At 37.9% G+C, this 17,640-nt stretch overlaps 1 protein-coding gene across 2 annotated transcripts in view; it reads left to right on the top strand.

Annotated features, from left to right (window-relative positions):
• Nucleotides 1-1,335: 1,335 nt before the first annotated feature.
• Nucleotides 1,336-17,640, top strand: part of GRM3 (glutamate metabotropic receptor 3) — a 219,379-nt gene continuing 203,074 nt past the window's right edge. Inside the window, exon 1 of one of the 2 annotated variants that reach the window (XM_017523084.2) lies at nucleotides 1,336-2,308. The gene's annotated coding sequence lies outside the window, so the exon portion shown is untranslated. The remainder of the gene's footprint in view (nucleotides 2,309-17,640) is intronic. The other variant, XM_037736532.1, reaches the window with a different exon arrangement.

Raw genomic sequence — 17,640 nt, 5'->3', positions numbered from 1 at the left:
GCCTCAGCATTTCAGCCACTACTCATCACAAGCCTTAGTCAACAGCTAAATACGGACTATGGAGATGCAGTTCCTCAGCACTTTCCTTTGTGCAAACATTAGCTACTTTTTTGTGTGTGAGACAAAAACATCACATCTCTTCTACTTCTCTCAATCCCAACTAATTCTGATAAGGTCATGGAAGTACAAAATGATGTCTTCTGGAACATTCTGAAAGAGGCCAAAATCTACTCACATGGCTTCATGAGGATCTGAAGCCTTGCAGTGTATAAATCTTTACCTTCCTCATGTTCACGTCATTGCCCCTTGATATACAGTCGTCTATGGGGCAGACATTGTTAAAAGTCATTTCCTATAAAGATTGAATATGCTTTTGGTGAACAATACATGCTAGAAAATACTAATGAGACACAAAGGAGAGTAATTTTGCCTGTATGTTGGCAATGCTATTGCATTCCAGAAAGAATAAGGTTGACAGGGGGACTTCTATATTTTTAGCATTTCACTATTTTATTTTTTAATATATTCAAGTTTCTGAATTTAGTAGGGTTCACAATGAAATATATAAGTAAACACATGAGTCTTTTAAATATCACTATCCCTCTAAAAGAATCAATAGGTAAAATTATTTCTGTAGTTTAGAAGCTCTGGCTATACAAAAGACAGCAGTCGTTCAACAACTTAACATTAAATATTAAAGCCCCAATGTAGCATTAAAAGCATTAAGTTTAATTGTGTCTGGCTTCATATAATTCAGTCCTGGGTTAATATAAAATTAGTATATTAGAGTACAAAAATTAATGAAGTTTCAATTTGGAAATTAAACACGATGTGTTTCTAGACATAGAAAGATGCCTGAAATTTTACCTTTAGGATTTTATCTATAGCGTGCAGCCTATTAAAGCTATTTCCGTGTGCCTTTTTCTCTTTTGTGCCTACGTCATCGATTTAAGGTTCCTATTTATTTATTTAATTTTAAGAAGAAAGAAGAGGTTCTGTAGGAAACATTGTATCTGACAACCATAGTAGGGCTAGAGAAGGACTAATGAGGAGGTGGGGGGGGTAGCTTTAAGAAGGGGAGGTGGTAGCACAAAAGGATAAAAAGAAAGATAATTCAGCACTCCGCTATAATCTTATTCCACCCAAGAAATTTTGGGAGAATGCGAAAAAGCAGAAGCCCAGCATTCCTGGATGGGCGGGGCTTCTCTCCAGGGGCTGTCCAATCGAATTCCTTCAGAGGGACAAGATTGATAAGGGTTGCTAGGAAACAGGAGCGTCTCCCTCCCGCCTGACCCAGAGATTGTTCTGCACAAACCCTCTCCAGCGGCTCGCAGAGTGCAGTAGAGTCGCGAGTAGGGCTGAGCTGCGCACCGGCCTCCCTGGCTCTCACGCTCCCTCTCTGCTCCTGCTCTCCCGGTCTCCTCCCGCCGGCGGTCAGCCCCCTGCGCAGGGACCACAGGAGAGTTCTTCTCGGGACTGTTAGTCCCTCCTTACCCGAAAGCCAAGAGCTCTAGCAGGGCTTCAAAGTTGGAGCCGCCACCCTCCCTACCGCTCCATGCCCCTTCGCCCCACTCCGAAATTCACCGACCTTTGCATGCACTGCCTGAGGATTTCAGAGTGAGGCAAAGGAGTCGGCAAAGCCACCCTGGCTTTACATATAATAATCCTCTCGTCTAGGTACCCTGGCTCACTGAAGACTCTGCAGATACACCCCTATAAAAGGAGGGAGGGTGGGGGAGGGGGACAGGGAAAAGAGGAACGTGAGAGGGAGGAAAGAATGGAAAGGAGAGGATGCCAGGAGGTCCGTGCTTCTGCCGAGAGTCCCAATTAGATGCGCTGGTTTCAGCCTGGTCAAGGTGAAGGAAAGTTGCTTCCACGCCTAGGAAGTGGGTTTGCCTGATAAGAGGAGGAGGAGGGGACTCGGCTGGGAAGTGCTCCCCTCCCCTCCGCGGAAGACCACTGGGTCCCCCCTTTCCCCAACCTCCTCCCTCTCCTCTACTCCACCCCTCCGTTTTCCCACTCCCCACTGACTCGGAGGCCTGGATGCTCTGCCACCGGGCAGTGGTCCAGCGTGCCGCCGGGAGGGGGCGGGGGCAGGGGGCACTGTGACAGGAAGCTGCGCGCACAAGTTGGCCATTTCGAGGGCAAAATAAGTTCTCCCTTGGATTTGGAAAGGACAAAGCCAGCAAGCTACCTCTTTTGTGTCGGATGAGGAGGACCAACCATGAGCCAGAGCCCGGGTGCAGGCTCACCGCTGCCGCTGCCACCACGGTCAGCTCCAGTTCCTGCCAGGAGTTGTCGGTGCGAGGTAAGGGGGGCCCAGAGGTGGACGTGTCCCTCTGGAGGGCGCCCAGCCTGGGCGCGGAAGCTCGGGTGCCGCGTGGGGCAGGCGCAGCCGGGAAAGTTGAGGCAGAGCGTGGACCAGTCCCCACAGTCCTGCCTGGAGTGGGAAGGGTGGAGGGCAGAGGCGATGTGGGTGTGCATGAGTGAGAGTTTGTGTGTGTGCGCCCACGTCTGTGTCTGGGAGGAGGGAGATTTCAGGGCACAGATCTACGGCCAGGGTGCGAGGTGGAGGGACCAACTGGCACTCGCAGACCCCCAAAGAGACCAGTCTCATCAGCCAACCACCTCCATCTCAGCTCTGGGCTCAGATTTTGTTTCTATTTGGGGGCTTCCGGAGGTTTTGTGCACAGGAATCCGTGCGATGACTGGCTGACATACTGGCGGTTTCTTGTGGGTGTGGAGGTTGCCGGCAGAGGTGGGCAACGGTCAGCGGGACCCGGTCCATGCAGTCCCGATCAGCTCAGAAGCCGGAGGCGGCCAGAGGTTTGCCCTCCCGCAAGCACGCTTGGAAAGGAGGCTTAACTAGCTGCCCTTTACTCCTTTTGGCTTGAGTGAAAAATCGAAAAGCCAGATAGGGAGCATATCTTTCAACGACCCTGTTCCATTTTCTTATCTGACAGTGAGATAACTCGGAGAGGGCGGGAGATTTGCGATCTAAAAATAGACTAGGTGATATATCCAATAAGCTTGTTTCTTAAGAATTTCATTAAATTTTCTTCGAGTTATTCCTGGGGTTAACAAAGGTGGACGATTCTCTAAGGTATAACACTTTTAGGTAAATATATTAAGGCAGCATCTCCCACTTTATTTTAAATATCGTAAATTCTGAAAATAAAACTGTACACCTCTAAAGATCGGGGTGGTTAAGGACTCAACTAATTTGCCTATAAAATATTTCTACTATTACTTGAATAGTAGTAGATATGTTTGGGGTCTATATGTAGGTACATATCAGAATATTCAAAGTTGAGGTTAATGTGAGCTGACACAGATGTGAGCTAAGTACAAACAATAGTTCCTTAGAGTTTCTTTGCTTGAATTTCTTAGAACTGTTCAATAGAGCTACACCATCTTTCTTTGTGGTGGGTGGAGGGGAGTTTGGGGGGTGAAGTCTACTTTGGTTTATTTGATCACACATTTTAAGATTCCTCTCTGAGCTCCAATTGTCAAGAGAAGTATATTTAATATAGGCATTACTGAAATGATCTAGATTGGCATTATGCTAAACTACCAATAACAGTTCCTATCAAAGATGCTTAGGACACTCCAATGAATAATTATGATTTTATATTCCTATTTACCTTGTTTCTAAAAGCAGCCCAATAGAAGATGAATATATTTGGAAGTTATTGTACACCAGAAATCACTGTAATATTTTTCCTTTCATAATGGGTAGTGATTTATATCTACAAAGATTTCTCACACCTGTCCATCCTATTGGATTTTGATCACCAAGCAGGAGCATGTAGGTATTTTGAATAAACAAGCCGAAAGGCTATCTTATGTTGTAACGCAGAAGCTCATGATGGAAAATGAGGGAAGGAAGTCTTGAAACCTACAATTTCACAAATAAAACAACAAAATTGCAGAATATCTACCTTTATTAGCTGAAGAAGAATATGGCAACTATACCTTTTAGCATTGAAACCCCTCCTGCCCCTAGATACGATATATCTAGATATAAAACTATAGTTTTATGAGTTAGGCCATTACCAATGAAGTATGAAACCTAAATCATAGAAAATTATGCCAGCACAATGAATAGGCCACACTTTGGAGCTTGAAGGAAATGAGCACCTTTCTGTTTATTTAAATTGAATGGTATTTTTCAAACTTCAGGAATATATGATCAGTAACAAGAAAATGTGTGGAAAACCACACAAACAAAAAATATTATAAATGCTTAAAATATACTCTGTGACCCACTCTATTTTGTATAATGGGCTTTTAAAAAAATTGTGGTATACATATGAAAATAAGTGAGTATAAATCAGATGATTTATCCCACAATTACACATATCAAATGATGAGCTCATCTTTGATTTTATGTCACTTCAATTAAAATTGGTAAGTTCAACAAACACAAATCTAACAAAAAATTGATCATTATCTTTAAGTGGAAATTAATATTTGTATTGAAGAAAAGAATGGGATAATTGTCAAAAGGTCGCCTGCTTCACTTCTCTACTTTATGACAGGTGATTAGCTGGAATCACACAATTGAAGAGATGGGTCTTATTTTGAAAGATTCTCAGCAATAACATTTTACAACTTCCCTGGGCACATTGTCCTCATTTTTATTTCGTGTCAAACCATCTTTTTTTCCCAAATAAAACTGTTGTCTCTCTTGTCCATTCTTCTAATAGTGATCAGTCACAAAATGAAGCATAATCTTTTTCCAGGATACTAGCTACCTCCTGCCAAAATGTAGCACATTGGCTTAGGGGTGAATTTTCCACTTGTTCTCCAGCACTAAACATCATCCCAATATTTCACTAAACAAAAGAAATGAAAATTAATACCTAATCACTATTGTGAAACAAGGAGGGCAGGATTCATTTACGCATATTGGAATGTGGCCAAAGTTCCAGCATGAGACTTGTTTCTCCAGGAGTAATTCTCAAAAAAGGAGTATGTGTTTACTCACAGTTGTCTCAATTTGCTATTTTAAACTGAGTTTATTGTGCATTCTTGCCTCTTTTGTGATTCTACTAAATGCATCCAATACTGCATTAGATGAATTTTTTGAAATTGCTCCCAAAAAGGAGCATAAAATGATAGAAGATTATCTACCAAGTTTGAACACATAAAATGAGTATCATCATAGTAATCGCTGAGACGGCAGAACTATTAGCTCATACCCCTCTTTCTACTTCTAATGTAGATTTGGTCCCCATAGCCTACTGTTTTTGGAGTATTTCAGCCCAGTCTGTCTTTAAATGGATCTTGTAATGACTTCTTCCAGAGTCTTTGAAAGACTATTTCACAGTCTAATGATTCTTCCTATTAAGAACTTTATTGTGATAATCAGTTTAATTTCTCCCTGATTCTATCTTGTTACTTAATTCCTATTATAACCTCTCTGAACTAGTTCATCCTCTTATCTGATTCAGATTCTTCATCCAACATTTCTGTAAGAATTATAAATACAAAACCTTCACACAGTTACAGGAGAGAACACAAAGATGGCAATTCTGTAACCAGACATCTTTGCTAAATGTTTAAAACAGATCTTTCACACCATTTATATATGTGTATAACTATATGTTCCTAATAGTTTATTGTACTGATGTAAGAGTGAAGAAATTACCTCCTCTGACATTAATGACCTATGTGAATATTAAGGTGATACCTTCTGAGTAATATCCTATGTGGATGCACATTATGAGATATTTTTATTGCAAATTTGTTTGCAACAGAACCCTGTCACCGCCCACACTACAAGGGAATTCTGTGACATGCTGGTCCGATGCTTCACTGAGCCCCAGAAGCTGTTGTCATGTAAATTCCACTATTGAAATGAAAGTAATTTCCATAACTAATAGAATGTGCTAGGAATATAATAGCGTATATGGTTTAGATGTGTATGTTAACACAACATAGTAATTCTGTTAGAATTGGCAGTAGCCCCTTTATAATGAAACAATCTGAAAACCCAGGAGAATTAAGTCTAAATTATTCACTGTGCTGCATTATGAAAAGTAAGCTTACATCATGCATATATCAATGTGAAATGTATTTCGATATATATGGAGGTACCATATGTGAAGGTTACTTTAAAAATAGAAAATCCTGAAAAAAACACATAAAAAAACAGGTTTTCACTTTGTTCACTTAAAATCTGGTTCCAAGACATCCGTGTGTAGGCTTCTTTAAGATTCTTAAGCAAATATCTTGGTAGACTCACCATCCCACTCAGTTGTTTCCTCTAAGTTCCAGGCATTGAAATACAAGTTATGCTAGACAGTAGAGGAGTAAATGATATAAATCAGGAAATAAGTTCCTAGGTTACACTTAACAAGTCAAAAAAACATCAGACTAAAAGGGAGGTGAATCAGCATCTAAAAACACCACTTAGGGCTGTCCTATTTACTGCTTGTTGAGCATTTGAAGGTATAAGGAAACATTCATGGGAATTAGGTTAACGAATCAATAAGGAGATGTCTTTCCAAAAGTGAATGTATTTTTAAACAAATGAAATTAGACCACATGGAATAAGTAATTTTTAAACAAGTACTCTCCTTCCAGAGGTCCCAAAGTATTTTTATAGTGCCATTCATCACAGAGTGGTGAGTACCTTCAAAATGATTTTCTTTAGAAACAAAAGAAAAATCAATTTTCTTGGTATAGAAAATGTAGGCCATTAATATATCTATAGCTTCTCTCTGGAACAGAGAGGCATCCAAAAAAGCCTGTGCCTACACACAGTAAAGACTTCCTCGTCAAACTGAGCAATCTTCTTACGGAACTGGAAATCGTACACTTAAAGAGAGAAATAAACTCGAAAAACATTCTGATATAACCTATGCAAATACAGATTAAGGAGCCAGTTTGAAAATAAAGCCACATATAGAGAAGGCACATCCACAAAAAGCCCAAAGTAACTCTGATCTTTAATTCCTTATCAGAATTTACTTCGCTATCATTGACTGTACAAACACTACACACACACACACACACACACATTTGAGTAAATTAAGTTGAAAGAGTATAGATATCTAAACAAATAAAAAAAATTCAAAACCATGATGCTAGATACATAACTCCAAAAAAAACTTACAAACTATCTATGTAGCATGGGAATATTAAGAATATAAAATTTGAGAAGATTCCCCTAAGAAAGAATGTACTATCAGAAAGAAAAGTTAGCTAATAGGGAAACAATTAGTCAATAAATATTTATTAAGTACCTATTTTGACCAAAACAAAATATAGGACATGCAGTGGGAACACAAAAAAATGTGCACACCCACACAAAATTTCACAAACGCGTAAGGCTGAAAGTGCTGCAAAAAAATCAAACTTGAAATTTTAGAGATGTTACCAGAATTATCAACCAAATGAAAAAGTCTGTTCCTTCATGTAACAGACGTAATCATATACAGGATTTTAAATGGGTGTATATACTCTGATGCCTTGTGGAGAATGTTGTATGCTACGAGGTGAAAAAAACTAATATGTCAAAATAATAGATGATAATTATCGACCAATTGCCCTGTGCTAAGAACTCTGTTATACAAGAACCTTGTGAAATAGGTAGTGGGATCCTCATTTTATCCAAAAGAGGAGATGGAGGCCCAGCAAGATAAAGTAACTTGCCCAAGTTCAGGCAGTTAACAAGGCAATAACTGGAATTCAAAATTTACTTTCTTATTCTAAGGCCTGTTTACTACCAAGAAATATTGCCTCACAATTTATTTATTTATTAATTATTATTATTTGCCAGGCTTCATTGCATTCAACAAGTATTTTCTGAGCTCCAAGTAGAGGGACATGCTTTGGTAAGGAAGGCAAACAATAATCAAAAGGAGTTTAGAATAGATTTCCCCAGGTTCAAGATCTTTCTCCTCTCCAGACACTGTCCCTTCTGAGATGTAGAGGCATACAAATGGAAGAAATAAACTAAAGCATTATTTATAATTAACAAGAACTAAGGGAAAATTTTTAAATAGAAAAGCCTACGAAGACTGTAGATACAAGTACAAGCTCAGAAATAAATACTAGGGCTGAAAATGTGAGGAAAATATATTTCTCGGAGCCTGATTTCAATGACCATTACTACCTGTAAAACTTAATATAGTGACAAGAATATAGTCTCACAAAAAGCCAAGATAGAGGTGAACAGGATTTTTGCTGAGGCTACAATGCTGATATTTCTCTCCTCTTACAATCTACCTACTTTCCACCAGGAAAACAAGCTGGTAAAAAGGTTTTGCAGTCTAGTAAATTTTTCAAATTTCTTCACCCTGCTGAAGTAGTAATGGTTCACCTTTATGTAAGAAACCTCAGTGTTTTACACATTGGAACATTTATCCATAATATATACAATAGCATGAAGCTGAAAAGGATCAGGGATTATGAATTTTAAACACACTAAGAATAGGAGATGCAAAGTGACCTGCTGGAGATTCCAAAGACTCTGTTGGTAGTGCTGCTCCAGGAAAACCCACGTCTCATTATTCTCTGACCTGGGTGCTTTCCCACAGACGGGAAGCCTGCTGTCTTAATTGCATGAACTTATACTTCTTTTCACACAACCAAAGAGCTGAAACAAGTATTTACTTGAAGGTCTTTCTCTGATTTGTAATATGTGCTAGAGTAATTAATGGACATAAAAAAGGAACAGATATCACAGATCTGCCCCTCCATCTGGTGGAGGCTGTTTCTTTTGATTGTTAATAATACATAGCAGATAGATTATTAGTAATATTTTGCTTAACAGTTTCAATGAACCATTTGTTAGTGAATACAACATAATGGAAGCTGCTTTTACAAAACATGTCAGAATATATGCCAGTCTGAGAGATGGCACTACGAGGTCAAACACAGTTGGAATTTATATCTGCCTCAAGGAGAAAATTATATCTAGGGAGTATAATTAATTTTATTTTGGAACATCTTGTTTTTCCTGAAAAAGCAGAGACCCTCTACTTGCTGATACATTAATCCCAGTGATTTCTGTGGAATCCGCATATACTGCTCACTAGTACACTGAGGGCCAGACCATACCAAACTTCAAAATTGATTAAGAGGCAAGATATGAACTTAGATGTCTAACACATCTCTTCCATAAATTTTGTTCAAGGCCTCCCCTTGGGAAAAAAATATTTTGCAGAATACCAAAAGTCCCACTTTCCCAACCCCCAAAATATCTTTTTCATTACCTTTCTTGGTTCACTACATTTCCAAACCTTATACTGAAGTATTTCATCCAAGAAGTACTAAAGAATATATATTTCTAGAACCACGTAGTGTACTAATCCTCCAACACATTCTGAATTTATAGTCTCATTTTTCAGAAAAGCTAACTTTACCAGTTTGGTAGGGAGTAGGCAGCATGAACAATTTTTATTGAAATTTTACCTATTTCATGACTTTGTGTAAGATAAGTCCTTCCTTGGCTATGATTTCCTAGACACTCATAATGCACTAATTTGAAAGGAAACAAACCTTCTCTGTAGTTGTTGAACTAATAAAGCTCTGGTAGGAAAAAGATTGAGGCGTTACAGTGCTCACACTCTACTTTTCTTCTTCTAAGGTCCTAAATTTGTGTTTGTTATGTGATATAACAAGATAGGAAGGAAGCATATAGTTTTAGGTCCACTTCTCAAATGGAAAAGGCTGGAATATTTGAAGTAGGAAAGGGTAAGAAAATTGAAAAGGAATAGTTAACCTCTCCCTTTCCTTTACACTCTCCCAGGTATTGAACAACAACAAAATCATCTACTTACCTCTGCTGTAAATAGTGTCTTATTGCCCAGAGAGCTTGCATTAGAAGCACTCTGAAGTTTACTTAAAATGAAGAATGCTGGGACACATGCTCCCAGGCTAATTGAAACAAATACCATATAGATTGAGGTTTAGGAATCCACATATTAAATAAACTTCTGATTATTCTTGGGATGTAAAAAACATTGCTTAGTCTGCTCAGATCTATCAAAATACCGTGGACTGGGTAGCTTCAACAACAAACACTTATTTTTCACAGTTGCGGGTGCTGCAAAGTCCAAGATTAAGATGCAGCAATTTCAGTTCCTGGTGAAAGTCCCCTTCCCAGGCTTTTTTTTTTTTTTTTTTGCTCTGTACTCCCATAGCTGGAAGGAACAGAAAGTGCTCTGAGCTCTCCTCCTCCTCTTACAAATACATGAATTCCATCATGAGGGCCAAACTCTGATGGCCTTTTGTAAACCTGATCATCTCCCAAAGGCCCTGTTACAAAATACAATCATATTGGGAGCTAGGGCTTCTGCACATGAATTTTGGAACAACACAAATGTTCGGTCAATAACAATTACACATAGAATGACAATCATCCACAGAATATCCAGTGAATTTCTTGTACCAAATTACTCTCCATAGCAAGCTCATTCTAATTGGATTAATCAGTCATCTAAAGTAAATTCTAAAAGCCTGAGTACTAATTAAGTTCGACTAATAAAGCACGGTTTCTATGAGTTGTATGAATAATTTTCTAGAAATCTCATGGTTATCTTCATTGTAAAGGAAATCTTCCTTTATTACCTAGAGTAACTTCCCATAAGATGTACAAACATCTATAATAATATACATCTTTTGGATATTCTTATTAGGAAACTTCTCATTTTTAATCTTTTATCTTATGTTTTATCATTAAGATATTAATATATTAGAAGTTACTGATGTTTGAAGAATATCATTAATGAAAAAATTACTTCTCAGACATTCTCCTTGATTTAGTTAACAGCACTCTTAAAACTCAAATTGTCTTTACACTATGCCCCTGTGAGCTAGGGGATGTGGGAAAACTTCCCTCACAACTCTTCCCACTGCCCTCTAGATCTGCAGAGTGGGGGCAGAGAAAGGACCTCATTTGGCAACTTAAACATTTTTCACTCAGCGTCCACTTCGTTCAAGTGAACGGTGCTTAGCTCAAGCTGGCAATCCTCACAAATACTGCCAAAGATAGTTTCCTAAGCAGCATTCAGTGCCACATGAGAAAAATGCTGTAGAGGAAGTGAGGGGCTAGCAGCAGGGAGGGGGAGGCTCAGCCTGGGCCACCAGCTTTACCTCCTAGGGGTTCTGTGCTCCGTCTTTGCCTTCACTGGAATGCCACACTTAGCTGACTTCATGAAGAGAAAAGCAATAAAAAACAAAACACACCCCTCTTCCAAACATTTCAATCTTTTGAATTTTTTAAAACTCAGGCATCTCAGACACACAACTGTTAAACTGTTGAAAGTGACACTGTGTCTCAGCAGAGCCTGGCTTTCTTGACCGCTGTGATAGTTACAGTACTTCTACTTGATGATGTCACTTCTACTGGACTCTCCCACTCACACAGCAGTCTCTACATATCTGAAGCCAGAAGCTCACTGCCACCATAACCAGCGCTTTCCTTATTTCCTTATTCTAAGAGGGACATCATTATTTCTCTGCAAAATCATTCAAAATTGTGGAATTGCCCATGACGTTTTTCTTCTGTTTAGTCCTCTGTTGATTCCTTCTTAACTTAAAGAGTATTGCAACTTCTTTTCTCTCCTCCCTCCGCCAAAACCTTAGCCCAGGTTATCATCACTGTCCTCTCGGTCTTTAACAGTTTATCTCCTTTATTCTCTCTCCTTATACAACTACTTATTCATCAGAAATGTAATGATGTTCTGACGAACACACATCTGATGACCGTGTGTTCAATCACTGCTCTAGAGATATTACAGCGAGAACAACTACAATGTAGAAAAAATTTTTTAGCTTACAATAAATAAAGAACAAATAAGGTATGAAGAAAATAGAATGAATGATGTACAGAAGTGAGAGGAGCTGGAAAAGGAGGTGTTGCTACAAGGTTAAACTTGATGAATAACTGACTTTTCAAGTCCATTCCCTTATGTTAAAAGCATTAAAAATAAATATCACTTAAATATACTTCCACGCTTGGCCATTAAGGCCCTTTACAATCAGGTCCCTGGTGTATCTTTCCAATTTATCATCCTCAACATGAACATCTGGTCTTTCCAGCCCTTTCTATTTGCACCAAATATACACCTGAGTATCTTTGTGTCATGACTTTATTTAGAATATGTTTTCTTCCTTTCTACAAACCTATATTTAAGTCCAACTTTAAAGTCCTGCTTAATCTAAGTCCATAGTAAGTTTTTTAATCTGTTCTACAACAGAAATTTGTATTCAAAATATCCACGTGGCTCTGTATGTAGGCCTGATTAGTAAAATATTGCTTTGGCATAATTAACAGGTAGGTAGAATAGTAACTTGTGGAATAAAATTAAAGAGCAACTTTATTTTTATTTCTCACTGCTCTATAAAAGGTATTCAGTGAAATATATTACATTTGTGTAATAAAACAATAAACATTAACTTGCAAACATCTCGATTCAAAAATTAGTATGCCTAGATCAATATAATAATTGAAATTTTGAACACTAAAGTTGAGTCTTTATCCCCAACAGGAGCCTCTTTCAGGTAAGAAGCTGAAAAAGAAAGCTCAGCTGCCCTGCGGGTTTCATCCACCCTTCTTTGTCACTCTTACACAAGTTCTGAATCCTCCAAAGTTAGGGGCGGGAGATAGGCAAAAACAGGATGGTTACAGGAAAACAGCGCTTACCTGACCAGCTTTACACTAGACTCCAAGATTTTTAAGGCTAACTCTCTTTGTATGTGTGTGTATGTGTGTATTGACTTCTCTCACTATTGCTGAGGGTCTCTCACCTCAGTTACCTTGACACAAATTTTCTTTTGTCTGACCACACCTCCTCAGTTCCTTCTCTTTCAGCAGCTCACTTCAACAGACTCTTACTTTTAGGGTCCTGTTTCCCTTCCAGGCCTTTCATGTGGTTTGATTTCTTTCAGTAATGACTGACTTTCAGGCCGAAGGAAACAGTAATATAATATTGCAGGAAAAAATTCTAGGCATATGGACCAGTCCAATGCAGCAATCTCTCTTTCTCTACTGCTTAACTGCCAAAGCATCAAAGCAGTTAGCTGGTCCTTCTCTCATCCTTTATTATTTCCTAGCCTGGAGTAAGACCCAGCCCATTTTATGATGCCACGGTTTTTTGCTTTTGTTTTTTTGAGACAGAGTCTTGCCCTGTTACCCAGGCTGGAGTGCAGTGGTGCAATCTCAGCTCACTGCTGCAACCCCTGCCTCCCAGGTTCAAGCAATTCTCATGCCTAAGCCTGCTAAATAATTGGGATTACAGGCACACATCACCATGCCTGGCTAATTTTTGTATTTTTAGTAGAGATGGGGTTTTACCATGTTGGCCAGACTGGTCTGAAACTCCTGGTTTCAAGTGACCCACCAGCCTCAGCCTCCCAAAGTTCTGGGATTACAGCCACCTTGCCTGGACTTGTGACGCTATATAACTATTTCCAATTATGTGAACATATTTGGACTACAGGACATATGAAATATAATACACTGACTTGCTTAGATACCTGTTGTTTTCTACTTGACTAATACCAGGATTTAGCAAAGTACCTAGGTTCTAATATAGTTATTTGTTGAATGTATGAGTGTAATAATACAGCCTAAGTTTCAAAAATTACTGTTTTATAAGCAAGAAAAACATTTTTATAGGGGGTTCCCTGTATAAAGATAGAAATCAATTTCTACAAAATAATATAAGATGTGGCTAAAACATTTACCAGTTTCCCTGACTAGAATTAGCTCGAACAGGATAAAGATATTGTCTGCCGTTTTTAGCAGAGTCTATAATAATGCATAGAACATTTAACACATATTTAATGAGGAAACATAAAATATTATAAAGTTAGTATCTTCCCTTCACATGTTACACTTTAAAAGAATTGTTATAATCGTAATTTTAATCCATAAATGGTATCATTTTTCTGAAGGCATTTTGGATCTCAAGCAGAATATATAAAAATTTAAAAATTTAGCTTTAAAAAGTGACTTCAATTTAATGATATAAATCCTTAATGATCACCTGCTACTTTCAAGGCACTGCACAAGGTACTGAGGAAGACAAAGAAAAGAATAAAAGACTGTGCCTCTCCTTAGAAGGTAAAACCTTACAGGAGAGATGAGACACGTGCGTGTGTATCTACAGCAACAGGAAAATTCAGGAGCTTGGCTGTCAGACCCCTAAGTGGATAATAATACTTCTGTTTGACATAACTGTAGAAGATATCACGAAAAATTTACTTCTTCTGGGCTCTAAAAAATTGGTAAGACTTCAGGAATTGGAGGATTCCATTCTAGACCGATGCAAAAGCAGAGAGAGTGTGGGATGTAACTGGGGAGCATAACGTAACCTGGCTTAGTTTAAGAGTATAGTGTATGGGGGTCAGGGCAGAAGATAAAGCTTTCAGAGCAGATAAAATTATAGGTAACATTTCTCCTGTAGGCAGAGGAAAATCTCTGAAGGCATTTGAGCAGGGGAATCTGAAAGCACAATGTGAAGATAAATAGGAGGAAATAAAGGTTTGGGAGGCACAGAGATGAGTTGGCAGGTTATGGCAACAGTCCAGGTGAGAGGTAATGATGGCCTAAACTAGGGCAGTGGCAATGGGAATAGAAAACATGGAATGAATCTAACAGACATAAAGATGAATAGTGCCTAGCAGGTAGGAATTAGCTTCTGGGCAAAAAAATGCCAGACAAAACAATTAAGCTAATCACTTTCTTTCTACAATAGAAAAGGGCATGCTGTATAAAATCCTTAGTTTAATAAACAAATAGGTGGGAGTTGTCTTTCTTTTAAGCTATTTTTCAGGAATTTGGGTCACAGGAAAATGTACCAATCAAAATTCTAAGTCTTTCAAAATAAGACTTACAAATCAAATCAGTATTTTCTACATGGCTATGATTTGACTGCATTTATCTGTAGATGAGAGGTTAAGCCATAGTCTCTCTCCAGGGCTCTATAAGAGCCACCTACTGGCTTCTTTGACCTTGCCTCACACCCACCTCTAAGTTCCTCCACTTGGCTATAGCCAAAATTATCTTTAAGAAATACAAATCTAAGCATGTCATCCTTGCTTAAAACTCTCCAAAGATTTTTTCATTGCTCTTGGTATACCTGAAACATGGTTTACCTGGCCCCCAGTGATCTGCACGTGTGTCGAGATTCCTGTCTCATCCCTTTGCCCTCACACTTCTTGTTCCATCTTTCCCTCTCACTCCCTAGGCCTTCCCTTAGGCCATGAAACTTCCCAGTACACTGGTCCACTCCAACCCCTTCAGGAATCAGTTTAAATTTTATACTACTTCTGACCTTCTATAGTAGGTTAGTTCTTCTTGCTATGTACTCCCCAAACTCTATATTTTCCTTCATCACACTTAAATTGTCTGTCTCTCCACTGTAGTCTATAAGGGCTAAAAAGACAGAAGCCATGCCTGCTCATTTACAGTTACATATTACCCAGCAAAGTAAGTACTACATACAGAAAATCAATAGCTATTTATAGGGTAAATTGAGCAGGGGTTAATTAAATCACTCTGGAGGGAATTTTTCTCATCTTTAAAATTAGGGTATTGTTTTTCAGATTCCTTTTAGCCATATAATTTTTATAGGTAAACTTAAAGACAAAATTCAGCATCCCAACAGAATCGGTACCCTGTTATGCTTAAAAAAAGTAATTGGGCCTTATTTATAAATTTAAATTTTAATTGCTGTTCAATAGCAAGGTTATTAATAGTGCTAGAAATGTGTTTTGTTATTCCTCAACCTGTCCGTATTCTGAAAACATTTTATCTGTTCACCTTAAGCCATGTGGCATGAGTAACAGGAAATAAACATAACCATAAAAACAGTTGAGTAAATGCCCCAAGAAAGTCAACTTTGAGGCGGATTTTGTCCTTTCTGAATTCTAATATAAGCATATTTCAGACATTTTCACAGAAGGGGATTCTTGAATCCCATTTGTTAATACTGATTCCTACTAGTGCCAGTAAATAATGCACCAAGGTATTCCATTAAATGTAGTTTGTGGCAATATTTCTCAAAATAAATGCTCTTAGCACATATCTTCTACAGTGTTTTTAAAAGAATGAGAAGATATTGTGAATAACAACAACCTTTATTGAATTTTTCCTGTATGCCAGGCACTGTTCCATTTGCTTTACCTATGTTAACTCATGTAATCTTCACAGTAGCCCTTGAGGATGATGCTATTATGATCCCTATTTTATGGAAGGGGAAACTGAAGTACTAACACAAGTTAACATAGTAAGTGGATAGCTAGGATTTAGATCTGGCATTTGGTTTCAGAGCTCACAAATTTGACCAGATGACTATATTGCTTCTCTCAGGAAAGCGTCTCAAAACTAAAATGTAAACTATGCAAAAAATAGTTGGAATAACTATCCGGTATTCCTTGATTTGAAAGAGAAAAATAGGTTAATAAAAGGACATTAAGCTCTTTTTTAGAAATAAAAGTTAATAGTATAGTCAAATATTGTATAGGTTGTTGAGCAGAGTGTATCTAATTACTTACGCTTATTTTAACATAAAATTTTCTCATTTCAATCACTGGAAAGTCAGCTGTCATGATAATAATTACATTTTAAGGCTTTATTTCTTCACAAACTATTTGTTTTTTTGATCTCCAGAATTTCTCTGCTGCTTAAAGATAATGTTTTAGTATTCATATTAAAAAGGGGGAGTGAATTTGAAGCAAAAAGCAACAACAAAAAAAATCACTTTTTTTCCCCCAGAAAAAAAAAAGTCTCAGATTCCTTTGTGTAAAGCAAAAATAATTGACACACTGGTGAAAATCATTGGTCAGGAAAGAAAACTGTTATACTTTATTCCTTTACCTGTCCAGCTAGCCATCAGAATAGTATATTTGCATGTAGCTAATCCTTGAATTGATTTATTAAGCTATGTTTACAAGTTAAAAAGAAAAAGGTCCTGAGGAGATAATTACAGGAATACAAATCAGGAGAGACAACTTTGAAAGAATAGTAATTTTGCTTCTTGAAACTGACCTTAAATCCCTAGGAGGAGAACACAACAACTTAACGCAACCTTTTCTCTCTATTCAGAAATGATTGTGAATTAATTGTGCAGTTTAGCTGAACTTTGCTTTTCCTTGTAACCTAAGAGAAGATCTCTAATAGACTGGGAATTTTTGCTTGTTTGCAATGTAAACTCAGTATCTAGAGATAGTTCTTAACATGACGTGGGCTCTTTGGAACACTCTAATTTCCAAAACAAACAAAGAGGGAAAGGTGAGGAAAATAACCCACCAGCAAAAGGAAAACAGAAAACAGAAAGATTGACAATCTTCATTTTGGTAATTTGGTTTTAAATAATCCTAAAGAAAGATCCTTGGTGACATCAGATTTCTGACTGCAATATCCAAACTTGCTCATCTATGAAGATGTAAAAGGTTTGTGGATTACATGGACTCATTAGTTGCTTTGATGATAAAAAGCACTTAGTAAAACTTATATCTATTTTGAATATCACCTAGGCTATGTAATTCTAGCAAAGAGGAAGTTTGAGCATTTGCAGATTAATTATGATGCTGCTAAGTATTAATTTTGACAGTAAAAAAGCATACTCTAATTGGATATCCCCATGCACATATATACTATTTCAGTTAGCTAGTTAA

The sequence above is a fragment of the Cebus imitator genome, unplaced genomic scaffold, assembly GCF_001604975.1.
Source record: "Cebus imitator isolate Cc_AM_T3 unplaced genomic scaffold, Cebus_imitator-1.0 Scaffold26, whole genome shotgun sequence".
Lineage (NCBI taxonomy): Eukaryota > Metazoa > Chordata > Mammalia > Primates > Cebidae > Cebus > Cebus imitator.
The sequence above is the reverse complement of the archived record's forward strand: the minus strand, read 5'-3'. Positions and strand labels throughout refer to the sequence as shown.